Source organism: Aedes aegypti, chromosome 2 (assembly GCF_002204515.2).
Source record: "Aedes aegypti strain LVP_AGWG chromosome 2, AaegL5.0 Primary Assembly, whole genome shotgun sequence".
Classification (NCBI taxonomy): domain Eukaryota; kingdom Metazoa; phylum Arthropoda; class Insecta; order Diptera; family Culicidae; genus Aedes; species Aedes aegypti.
Genome location: NC_035108.1, coordinates 108,583,942 through 108,597,408, shown reverse-complemented (window position 1 = coordinate 108,597,408; position 13,467 = coordinate 108,583,942). Strand labels below are relative to the sequence as shown.

Sequence of the window (13,467 nt, the reverse complement as noted above, 5' to 3'; positions counted from 1 at the left end):
CACTTGTTCGAGTGCATCTTAAAGAAATATCATAACGAACTCACCGAGTGAAGAAAAAAAATAGAATTATTAAAAACAATTACAATTTTTGATCATGTTGCAAATCGTCAAAAATGGTGGATGTTTCAAGCTATCAAAAATGCTTGAGATTACAATATTTTCTTCTTATTTTGTTTAAGCAAAATGTAGCAAAATTTATGATTTGAAAATTGTCTGTCGATACTCTGTTACTATTGAACTAATGGAAAAAATATATTTCAGTAGGTTTTTTAAGTTTATCTTTACATAATAGACGCATTTCTACCTGTAGGTCACTTTGTAATTGGATTAAATGGACAAATTTGTTGCACTTGGTCTTCCCAACAAGTTCACTGCGCTCCAGGCCATCTTGTACCAAGCTGATCCATCTTTGAAGGCTTGCTGTTCGACATTCTTGCAACATGCCCAGCCCATCATAGTTTGCGTAGTTTTACGAGCTCGTGGTTCCTCCTTCGCTGCTACACACAGTTCTCCTACACACCTCCAAATATGATCCCAAGAACGCGGCGTTCGCAAACCGCAAACAATTCTATTGATTGTTTTAGAGCCTACGAGCAAAGTGATTCAATATTGAAATAGTATGTTAACATGTAAAAATATATATGTAAGGAAAAACAATATTTGAAAAAAAAAGTATGATTAAATCTAATAAATTTGAAAATAAACTGTTACCGTACGGTAACAAGTTACACAATTTTGATGTGGGTGGTAGGTCAAATAACAATGTGTAGTAAGCTAGGTAACGATCGATTCAAATAGAACGGGCGGCTGGGAGAGCAAACGCGCCAAACGCAATCCTGCGAATGGGTGGCACTGTGATAATCGCCATTCGTTGGAACGGAGGTGGCAAAACGCAGCACCCACGCACAGTATTTCGATTGGCCGAAATCGTGAACTTAATTCGCACCTTTAAACGTGATTTTTTCGGAATGGTGTCTTCGGACAAAAATTTTCTAAAATTATAACGCATGTATTGACGATAAATGTTAGTTCGCAACTTTGCCACGGGCGGCGCTGCTAAACTATTGTTTTTTTAAATGACGATCTTTAAATATGATGTCTTTGGCAAAGTTGTAGATAATTCAAATACAAACAACTTTGCCAAAGACACCTAGTATGTATTCAGCTGCATTTCCTAAATACGGGAGTATTTTATGAACGACCCACTAAAACTAGTTTTTATCGTATAATATGACAATGCGAAGTTTCCGGTAGCAACAATGTTCTACAAAATTGTGTAAACAGTCAAAATGAATCAATCTCTACAAGACACTAGGTTTCTATAGATCAAGGTCCGTGTATTTATTCGGGTAGCGGGTGGTGGCAGATGAAACCTAGAAGGATTCATAATACATCATTAGTAGTTGTAAATCTCGATAGTGTTATTAGTATCCACGAGTATCCCTTTTACTTAGAGGAAGTTTCATCAATGACTCTTATTACCCTGTAGTACTTATGTCGAATTCGTTTTTGAACCCAGGTTGGAACTGGCGCAACCCGTTCTGAATCACAGTTTCAACCCCAACCCGATTCAGGTTCGACCGGACTACAATTTGTTTGACGTTTGTTTGTTTATGTGTTGATCACCGACCCAGTTCCTAAAAACGAAAACGACATTAGTTATATGATGGGTAGAGGGCTATGTGACTCCAAACTTCTGCTTTTTCTTCTTCTTCTTCGGGCAGTTAGAAAGCTACTAGCAAAGAGTAAGCACAGGACCGTTTGCGAAAAAGTTTGACCTCGTGTCGAAGGCTAACCACGGTGACCACAACGAATTGTTCCGGCCCTTTGGCGTTTATTACGTTAGGGGTGAGGTTTGACCCACTAATCTCGGCGAACGATCGCAATTATTTTGCTCATTGATTCGGCTCCTGAAGGGTACCGAAAACGGAGCATATCGAGGGCTTGTGCAGTCTCAGTTTTCATCCAAATGAGCTCAAATTTTGGGAGGACACTCAGAATTTGATCTAGTATCGAATGAGCGGTGTGGAGCAAAAACGATTTTTTGAACCACTCTACTCTGCATCTTTTGCCCCTCACCACCCACCATCTGCTACGATCAATATATACTTCTTCTTCTTCTTTCTGGCATTACGTCCCCACTTGGCCACAGCCTGCTTCCCAGCTTAGTGTCCTTTGAGCACTTCCACAGTTATTAACTGAGAGCTTACTATGCCAATGACCATTTTTGCATGCGTATATCGTGTGGCAGGTACGAAGATACTCTATGCCCTGGGAAGTCGAGAAAATTTCCAACCCGAAAAGATCCTCGACCGGTGGGATTCGAACCCACGACCCTCATCTTGGGCATGCTGAATAGCTGCGCGTTTACCGCTACGGCTATCGGGGCCCCTATATCAATATATACACGTAAGTTTAATTAAAGTTTTTCTTCTAGGACTCCCACACCCGAAGCTCTCCCCTACTGAACAAGCCCTGGGACGCGGGAGACAGAAGACGGCCTTTGGTGCTCACCCCGGAAGCGGCCGTTGGCTCAAGACCAGCTGCTTGGGGCTTAGGCCAGTCCTCTTCTGGGACTGAGCATTTTCTCCCAGGGTCAACTCGTTTCAAAACTTAGAACAGCAACATGAGATATGTTAAATTAAAAACATCAAATTATGTAGCGAAACAAGTAGTAGCTAAAGCAATCAATCAATCAATCATTGTGAAACAATTAATCAAAACTAAGTGTATTGAAGTTTTGTTGAATGTCGTTGTTGTACTCTGTCATGTCATTTGTATGATAATCCCAAATTAAAAATGTATTTGTCAGATTATGTATATCTTAATTTTATTTGTCGTTACAGAATCGTTAGAGTCCTAGAATCGTTAGAATCCTCAATGTCTGCTAAATGCCTAAAAAGTCAAGTGAACTACATGTATAAGGTTCCCCGGGGCAAGTGGGACATAAAAAAAACGATAATTCAAACAGATTGTACAATATAATTAAAAAATGTCAATATAATTAAAAAATATTTTGCAAATCCAACAACACGGTCACATTTTTACAGCATATTTGCTGGTGTGTGCATGAATTTGATCGAATATTTTCAAAATTGTGAAAACCTTAGAAGAAAGATGGACAATGAGCCATTAGACGCAGTTACCTCGCTAAACGGGGCAAGTGGGACACATCCAGTTTCATGCGTCAAGCCACATCAGTAAGTCAACCACTGCAATAATAGGATTGATAAATCATAGATTTTCAATTTTGCGTACATATTTGATGCACATACGGGATCAACCATAAAATACTTAACGTTTTAGGAAGAAAATGTAAATGTAAGGTTATGTCACATCGCATTTAATATTAACTAAAAATTCCACGCTAAAAGCTAAGTATGCTGTTCCGCTCAAGAAAAGTAAAAATTTCTGCCCAAGAAATGGTCAAGAAATTTCCTACAGTGAGCTCCATTTGAATTGACATTTCTTTTCAACTGCGTTCTGCGATCAAAGATAAATGCTTTTCTTGAGCATTTCTTGCAAGAAATTTCCCACGCATTGAGATAGGCGATTGCTTTTCTGTTGAAGTGAATACTTCGCTAAAAGCGTAAAGAGGTGTAAAACATGTTCAAAATATATCATTTGTAAGTTATCAATTGAAATGCAGCACGTAAACTTTCAAATAGGGTTGAAGCACCAATTTTGGCCATACGCCAGTTGTAGCCATAGTGGAAAATACACCGTTTTACACAGCCAATCAGCATGAAACCTTTTGTGTTCAGTAGATCACATTTACATGATAGAGCTACATTCATTTACTTGTCCGAATTGATTCAAAACATATTAAAAACAATTTATTTTCCTCATAGTTTTAGCCATTTAGGAGCCAAAGTTAAATATGTGGCCGAAACTGGTTATGGTGGTCTATATTGACCAACAAGATTTTCAATGCAAAAAAAAGGTTTAAGCTCAGTTTTGATATTTGTAATACATAATATGGATTAAAAGCTTGCATTTGACATAAGGTACCGCGGGGTAAGTGGGTAAATGGGGTAAGTGAAAACAATTGATATATTTTACTGAATATGTGAATTAACGTTTTAAAATCATGCGTAAACCTTTGAGGCCATTGAGAACATTACGATTTCTGCGATTTTTCAGCCATTTTTGCATAATAGAGTGAAAAATTGTTAACCTGTCAACTGTTACTCTGTAACAAGTTGGCGGCGTACAATCTTATTTTAATATTTTCAGTGGAAAAAAGCTGCGGAAAATAATTCCCTGTACCACTTCTTAGTTGTCCTCTGTGACAGTTTCAAACTGCAATGAAAAAAAGTTTTAGAATTAATTCGACGTAGACCTAAAAATAACTAAATTTAAACACTGTCAATTTTCTTATCAGGTGGGGCAAGTGAAAAGTTTATCATTAGAGATGGAATTTGAGTTTTCTCTTTAAGTAGCCATAAGTAACCATGGTAACCAATTATCATAGAAAAACATAACGTGCTGATAGTTCAAGAAACACTATACTCAAGCGTTAAAAGCTATTAGAAATCATGGAACTTCTCTAAAAGATGTTGCTAAACATAACAATATTAATATGTCTGCTTCAGGCAGCCAATTAAAAGGAAGACGTTGACTGAAAAGTTTGCAATATTAGAGAACACACGGAAATCTCGTGGAATGTCTATGTAAGCTAGTTCAAAACATAAAAATAGGGTATAGGTCTATCCACATAAAAAAGATTCTAAATACGTTATTGAAGGATTCCGTTTGATTTTTCCCGAAGAGTTATCCGACGTCATATTCGACTTTCTCAAAAACAAATAACGAGCGGTGGAAATTCTACCGAGCAGAAATGCATTTGCTGTCCTATAATGTAAGAACTAACATTGGAAATGTTGCAGTTATAATGTTGTCGAATCATTTTAACTAACATAACTAAACAGAAAAAAAAAAAACAAGTGAAAAGAATAACATTTTCTTTGTTTACATGTTACTTATGTTATTGTTCATTGGGAAGCCTTAACAAATGTTAAAGCTAATAGAAATCGTGAATATAACAGTTTGTTTTTGAATTTATTGTTCAAAACGGTAAACTTTTCACTTGCCCTTATTTTGGGGCAAGTTAAAAGTAAGGAGACATTTTTCAAAAACTTTTTCTGTATTTTTTTCTTTAATTTTTCATAAAAATCATTTTCAGCATGCTGCTTATATTTGGTGGGAGTCAAGCATAAAAATATACACGACCTCATTTGTTTCAATTTAAAGTCTCTAGAATTTGAAGAATCTCAACTATGCGAATTCCATTACCCACTTGCCCCACGGTACCTTATTTGTAGTATGAATAGACCTTCCCATATAATTATTAGAGACATTTCTTCTTAGGGTGGCCAAAACCGGTGCTTTTACCCTATTGACGAAATTTTTGAATATTCCATTATTATTTGTTATTACTGTTATGCATGACGGAAAACCACTTAATGGGATGAAACTGATTTTCGCACTACTGAATTTGGTAGAAATATCAAATAATGTTCACTAAAATAGTATAGTTATCGTTCTCATGATGTATTTTAAATTTTATCTCTGTTTTCGTTCAATTTTAAATTCATAACTCAAAAATAAAAATAGAAGAAAATATTTAGAAAAATTAGACGTTTTTTCTCCCTATTCAACAGTTACGTAATGTAAGATTGATTTTTTTATGTTAGAAATCATTCGTTTGAATGTTTTAGTGTTACTCTCTAGGAAAATGTTTGAAACGTATAGAAAAAAATTTGATTCTGGTGCTTGTTTCGATGGCCCCACTTACCCCGGGTATAAAGATATTATAGGGTAAGTTAGCCTATAGAAATTTTCATATGAAATGAAAACAAAATACATGTTTATCGTAAGCAGCTTGTAACAATACTTAAAGTTGTAGCTTACCGATGGTAATTTGATCTATAACACAATTATTTTTTGCGAACCAATGCAGAACGTGAAACGTGTCACAATTTATCATGCAAGTTGAAAATTGACCATGGAGCACATGGTGATAAAAATAACAATATTTTTTGTACTAAATACTTTTCTTAAAATTGTATCTTCAACTTTCTAGAAGAATACCCCCTTGAAAAACTTTTCCTAAACGAGCTATTACGGAATGTCCTACTTACCCCGGGGTACCTTAACTATTGTGAAACCCTAGAAATGATTTGTGTCTCCCAAGATCTTAGAAGTCAATTTAACCTCAAACCTCAAACCTCAATCCTACAAGAGCACAAACCTAAAGAGCCAGACAATCACTCACGTCGAAAACCTGATGGACTGCTCACTAGCGAGTGACCAACCGACAAAGCCTACGGTTTGAGTGGCCATTCGACTCTCCAGATCTGCGCTACCACAGAACTGAAGTCCAGCCTTTGTTCATCTTGACCTTAATGTCCCCATTGTCAAACGCGAGCAATGAATGTAACACAGAGCCCAACCACACCCACTCTTGCGTTACGTTTGTTATATGAAGGTGTTTCATTTATTTAACATCTAAACAGATAACACTGCATCAAAAATTTCACGTCACAATACACAGTTCGTGGCCGCATCTCTGCATTTTCGGTTCTGCCCCACGCTCGCCAAATCGATGCGCACTTGATCCGCCCACCTAGCTCGCTGCGCTCCACGCCTTCTTGTACCAACCGGATCCGAAGCGAACACCATCTTTGCAGGGTTGCTGTCCGGCATTTTTGCAACATGCCCTGCCCATCGTATCCTTCCAGCTTTGGCCACTTTCTGGATACAGGGTTCGCCGTAGAGTTGGGCGAGCTCGAGCTTCATCCTTCGCCGCCACACACCGTTTTCCTGCACACCGCCAAAGATCGTCCTAAGCACACGACGTTCGAAGACTCCAAGTGCTTGCAAGTCCTCCTCGAGCATCGTCCACGTTTCATGCCCGTAAAGGACTACCGGCCTTATGAGCGTTTTGTACATGACACATATGGTGCGGTGTCAATCTTTTTTGACCGTAGCTTGTGGAGACCCGACTTCCACTGATGATGCGCCTCCGTATTTCACGGATAACGTTATTGTCAGACGTCAGCAAGGATCCAAGGTAGATGAACTCGTCGACTACCCCGAACGTATCCCCGTCTATCGTAATATTGCTACTTAGGCGAGCCCTGTCGCGCTCGGCCCCACCAGCTAGCATGTACTTTGTCTTGGACGCATCCACACCCAGTCCAACTTTCGCTGTCTCGCGTTTCAGGCCGACAATATTCATATCATCCGCTAAGCAAACAAATTGACTGTATCTCGTGAAAATCGTACCCCGGTTATTAAGCCTGGATCTCCGCATAACACCTTAAAGCGCAAAATTGAACAACAGGCACGAAAGTCCATCACCTTGTCGTAGTCTCCGGCGGGATCCAAACGAACTGGAATGTTTGTCTGGAACCTCCATACAATTTTGCATGTCATCTTCCATCGTTGCTCTTATCAGTCTCGTGGGCTTCCCAGGAAAGCTGTACTCGTCTATGATTTCCCATAGCTCTACGCGGTATGCCGCCTTGAAATCGATGAAAAGGTGATGCGTTGGGACCTGGTATTCACGACATTTTTGGAGGATTTGCCGTACAGTAAAGATCTGGTCCGTTGTCGATCGGCCGTCAACGAAGTCGACTTGATAACTTCCCACGAACTCGTTTACTACATACGACGGAAGATGATCTGGGACAATACTTCGTAGGCTACATTTAGAATGGTAAACGCTCGAAAATTCTCACAATCTAACTTGTCGCCTTTCTTGTAGATAGGGAATATTACCCCTACCTTCTACTCCTCTGGTAGCTGTTCTGTTTCCCAGATTGTGTCTATCAGCCAGTGTAGACAAACGGCCAGCCTATCCGGGCCCATCTTTATAAATTCAGCTCCGATACCATCCTTAACAGCAGCTCAAGTACAGTGAGCTGATGAATTAAGGATTGCCTAACTCCCTCAAAGTGGGGGCTGGTTGGTTTCCATCGCCTGCAGTACTGACGAGGGCATTTCCTTCGTTGTCCCGCCCTTCATTGGTGTTCGTCGAAGTGCTGCTTCCACCTTTCGACCACCTCACGCTCGTCCGTCGAAATGCTCCCATCATTATCCCTGCACATCTCGGCTCGAGGCATGAAGCCGTTGCGGGATGCGTTGAGCATCTGATAGAACTTACGTGTTTCTTGAGACCGGCACAGCTGCTCCCTCTCCTCGCACTCCGTTTCCGTCTATAACGTTCCGCGTTCTGCCGGGTACCTTTCTGCAGCATGACCGCCCACACGGCATTCTTCTCCTCCAGAATCTGCCTACATTCCTCGTCGAACTAATCGTTCCGTCGACTCCGTCCCACGTACCCGACGTTGCTCTCAGCTGCATTGTTGATAGCTGCTATCACTGTTATTCAGCAGTGCTCAAGAGGGGCTTCACCCTCTTCCGGTAATACAGCCTGTAATGGTGCTGCTGTGTCATACCAGGGCGGCCGTCGGTACCGTACGTTGTTAACGACGGAGAGTTTTTTGCGCAGTTTAACCATCAGTGGTCAGAGTCGATGTTAGCGCCACGACAGGTCCTGAAGTCGATAATAATAATTATTATTATTATTATTATTATGCTTTATTAGAGACACTTTTTCATTCATTCATTCATTTATTTATCAATAAGTAACTTAAGACAACCGTCTTTTCGAGTGTTACAGTGTAAATTCTATAGAAGAAGTGCGCTATTTCGTGTTTCATTGTACTTTAACTTGCCTTTAATTTATCTTCAACTACCTAAAGTGCTCTATACATTTCTTTCTAAAAACTGACCCCGAATTTATTAGCGTTAAATCGTTTGGTAAAGAATTCCAAATAGAAACACCTCTAACGAAAAAGCTATTACCGTATTTGGCAGTATAATGCCTTGCTATAGCAAATTTTTTTGATCTTGCGCTTCGTAAACTATTTAGTTTGGCATATAAATAATCAGGCTTTTTTGTACTAGTTAGCTTAAACACTAGTTGACAGCATCGTAGTCTACAAAAATTTTCAAAAGAACAGCCTAACAGTAGATGTTGTAAGTGCGAAACATGAGAAAAACGCGATAGTTTGAAAACATACCTCACACAAGCGTTCAGTGCAACCCTCAAACGGTTTAAAGTATCTGCCGAAATTTGCATTAATAAGAAATCACAATTCATAAAATAAGGCAAAACGAGAGTTTTGAATAGTTTAAGTTTCGTAGCTACGGGCAGTAGTGAAGCTGATAGTTGTAACGTTCGAAGTTTCCCATAGATTTTTCCACATTGTTGTAACACAAAACTGTCCCAGTCTAAATTGGATTGAATTTTAAACCCTAAGCTGGTTGCCGATTGAACATAATTTACTACATTATTATTAATCAATATCGTTGGTTTATTTGTGTCATTCCTGTTGGAAATGAACATGGCGTGAGTTTTATTGACATTCAGCGTTAAATTATTTTTCCTTGCCCAATCAAACACATTTTTTAAATCAGCATTAATTTTAATGGCAATATTATCAACATCTATATGACCACATTCAATATACAACTGTACATCATCTGCGAATATTTGAATTTTACAATATTTAACAACATTTGGCAGGTCATTTATATAAAGCGAAAAAAGAATTGGACCTAATATTGACCCTTGTGGAACCCCAGAAGATATGGGTAGGTAATCAGAATATTCGCCGTTGTAAAAAACAGTTTGAACACGTCCTCGGAGATATGATTGAATCAGTGAAACAGAATGATTGGAAAACCCAAAATTTATCTGCAGTTTTTTGCATAAAATACTATGTGATATCCTATCGAAGGCTTTCGAAAAATCAAGCAACAATAAAACAGTTGCGTTACCTTTATCAAGAACCAAACCAATATCATCTACTACTTTCAAAATGACAGTCTTCGTGCTATGATTAGTTCTATATCCAGACTGAAAAGGGGTTAGGAGATTATTTTCGTTGACGTAAAAACAAATTTGTTTTTTCAAAATTTTCTCGAACACTTTGGATAGACTAGGCAAAATACTTATAGGACGCAAATTTTCAAGCGAGTTTTCTCTAGGTTTTTTCTGGACTGGAATTATTTTTGCCATTTTCCATGACTGTGGAAATGTACCAGAACCAATTATACAATTAAAAATATGGCAGATTGGAGTGATAATGTGAGGCAGAATAATTTTCAAAAATTTCAAAGGAATTTTATCTACACCGACAGCATTTGATTTAATCTCGAAAAACGCATTTATCACTTCGAATTCTTCAACTGCTCGAAAATTGAATGAGTTCCAAAGTGGATCTATATGAGAGGTGTAGCTAGCAGTGGAATCTGTGAAATTTTTAGAGAAGGATTCATTGATTTCATTAGAAGTTGCAGTGATATTTGGACACCCTGCAGATTCATTAACCCCTGTAGACTTGAGTCGTTTCCATAGGTCCTTCGGTGACAAATGTGGATTAAAATATTCGGAATAATAGCTTTCTTTGGCATTGCGAATGATTACGTTAGCTCTGTTCCTAAATCTCTTGTATAAGTTGTAATGTTCAGTATTTTTAGTTGATTTCCACTGTTTAAAAGCCAAATCACGGTTAACTATAGCTCTAGCTATCGTATCGGTGAACCAAGGATTAAACTTACGTTTATAACGAACTGTTTTTAAGGGTACCAAATAATCATGTAAACTAATAATTTTGTTATTGAAATACTCAATCAACAAATCAGGATCATTAACACGATAAAAATTATCCCAATCAATCGTGTGGAACACCTCATTTAAATAATACGCGTTTATTTCATTATAGTTACGATATTGGAAAGTAATGCTAATGCTAATAACATCCACATCAGACACAGATAAAATATCTCTTAACTCATCTAGTTTTGTCAGCTTCCTAGCACAAATGCTCTGACTGTTAATGCAGGATAAGGAAATTTTTCCAGGTATTAGAGCTGACTTCATAACCACTCCCGGTAAACACCAATTCGCAGAGGTGTTATGGTTGGAATTGCTAGCCATTATCTACATTTTCGAAGGCAGCTTGTCGAAAGAAACATAAGAGCACTATCCCATCCCTAACATACATAATGTCTCTCATCATAACTTTACTAATGACGCGAAATATAGACAAAGCAAAAAGTTTAAAGATCAATGCGGACTTATCCCCATACGTAGTACAGCTAATACAGCGGCAGCAAGCAGCAAAGCTTTCCGGGCCCAACAGCAGCGTAACAGCAACAGCAACAAAATCAGTCCCAAGCTTCCTAACCCAACAGCAACAACTTTGCAGCAAACAGTCCCAGCCAGCGAGGCTAGTGATGATGTGTAACTTTCAGGAGCGGATACATAGGAGTCAATGATAGGATTGGAAGGAAAAAGAGCTTGTACAAGGATAGGTATTAGATATTTCAGAACTTTTAGGAAGGAGACATGGGAAAGCTTGGGAATGGAATGGAGGGATAAGTGAGTAGCTTTTAAGGAAAGGGTGATCTGTTTTTCGAATATCGATCCAGCGTATCAGATGACGTCACAGCAATTCCGCAGTGAGTTGATGTGGGTCTGACATAGACGACACCTTTGCGAGTGAATACGCTGTGAATGTTCCCGTTTCTCCTCAGCTTGAGCGCTCTCGTTCGCAGTTTTCTATCGTTTGGTCCAAGGTCCTCATTCACATAAATCCGTTTATCCGATGGAAACCCGATGCTCTTCAGAGATAGCGTACACGTTCGTAGATAACGGGAGAAAAAATCGTTCCTCTGAGATCTCAATGCGAAACTCAACCTTATAACCGATGACCGAGCATTTCTTCTAGACAACCGTTTTATCGTGGTCAAAGGAACACAGCACCTCGTATAGCCGAGAGTATCGCACCAGGCATAGTAGTAACTCATCAAGCACTCCCCTCTCACGTAAGGCACTCCAGTGAGTACGAGGTTGTTTTGACGATTCAACCTCTCCACAGAATTACGTATGCTTCTCTCAATATCATCGATGGCTGCTTTTAACACATCTGTGGTTCGCGAGTTTTCATTTCTAAGCCTGTGCACATCTGTAGTTAGATCGGAGTAAAATGATCTAATTTGTAGACCCAAACTGGATTCCATGTGTGCAATATCGCCTCTTGTGCACCGTTGATATTCACTTATCCGAGAGTGCAGCAGGTCAGCCAGATCATTGATCTCCATGTCCAGCGAAGAGCAAGATTCACGTAAGTAATGCTATCTCACTGATTGTAGCGTTTCTCATACAAATGGCGTCCTCTAGTCACTGCTCAATTTGGCAGCAGCAAAAGTTGATTTTAGGGATTAATTACGTTGCCAATTGTATCAACAATACCGATAACGATTAGGCTACAACATTCTCTGAATATCGCACAGCTTGTAGGGATTTAACTGATTGATCTTACGCGTTAAAAAAGCATTTCGCGTCACTACTAGAGCTCTACGTGCACTTCATTCTATTTCGCACACACACTTTACCACATATCTGAGCGGCATTCGTGTCTGCGAAGTCGATAATGTCCGAAAAGTGATGTCCATCAATCAGAACGTGGTTGATTTGTGATTCTGTCTGATGTGGTGATCTCCAGGTGTATCAGTATGGAAGGCTGTGCTAGAAGTAGGTTGGAGGCAGCGAAATCAATTAGTCGTAAGCTATTCTCGTTCGTCAGCCGGTGGGCGCTGAACTTTCCAATAGTCGGTCTGAACTCCTCCTCCTGAGCGTTTAAATCTTCTATGTTGATTTTGATGTCGTGGTTTTGGCAGCGGTCGTACTCGCGTTCGAGCTGCGCGTAAAAAGCGTCTTTGTCATCATCAGTGCTTCCGGAGTGAGGGCTGTGCACGTTTATTATGCTAAATTTAAAGAACCGGCCTTTGAGCCTCAACTTGCACATTCTCTCATTGATCGGCCACCCGATCACGCGCCTCTGCATATCAGCCATCACTATAAAAGCTGTTCCCAGCTCGTGTGTATTGCCGCAGCTCTGGTAGATGGAATGGTTACCTCTAAACGTTCGCACCATTGATCCCTTCCAACACACTTCCTGCAACGCTACGGTGCCGAATCCGCGGTCCTTCAGCACATCGGCGAGTATGCGTGTGCTCCAGATAAACCTGAGAGATTTACAGTTCCATGTACCGAGCTTCCAATCGCTAGTCCCTTAAGGTGAAACATCTCGGAGTTCAAAGATGGCTGGCACAATGGCCGACTTATACCCCTACTCACGTTTTCAAAGGCACAAAACTGGAGAAATAGTAAGCAAATGTTTCTGATCTTCTTATTTTAAGCTTTCTGCTAGTGCACAAAGCCAAAATAAAAAGTGCACTGTTGTTGGATGCTTTCTTCGCGAGATTTGTGCCTTTGAAGTTTGAGTGCAATCTTAGATGTTGATTCCAAACTGTTTCACCTTAACGTCGCTGTGGTCTTCGCCGATTGTCCCGGTTCGTATTCTCTCGATTCGTATTGCGCATTCG

General features: G+C 39.6%; 1 protein-coding gene across 1 annotated transcript in view; it reads right to left on the bottom strand.

Annotated features, from left to right (window-relative positions):
• LOC5574061 (ATP-dependent DNA helicase Q4) overlaps window positions 1-13,467 on the bottom strand; it is a 31,278-nt gene that overhangs the window by 2,995 nt on the left and 14,816 nt on the right. The window lies entirely within an intron of this gene.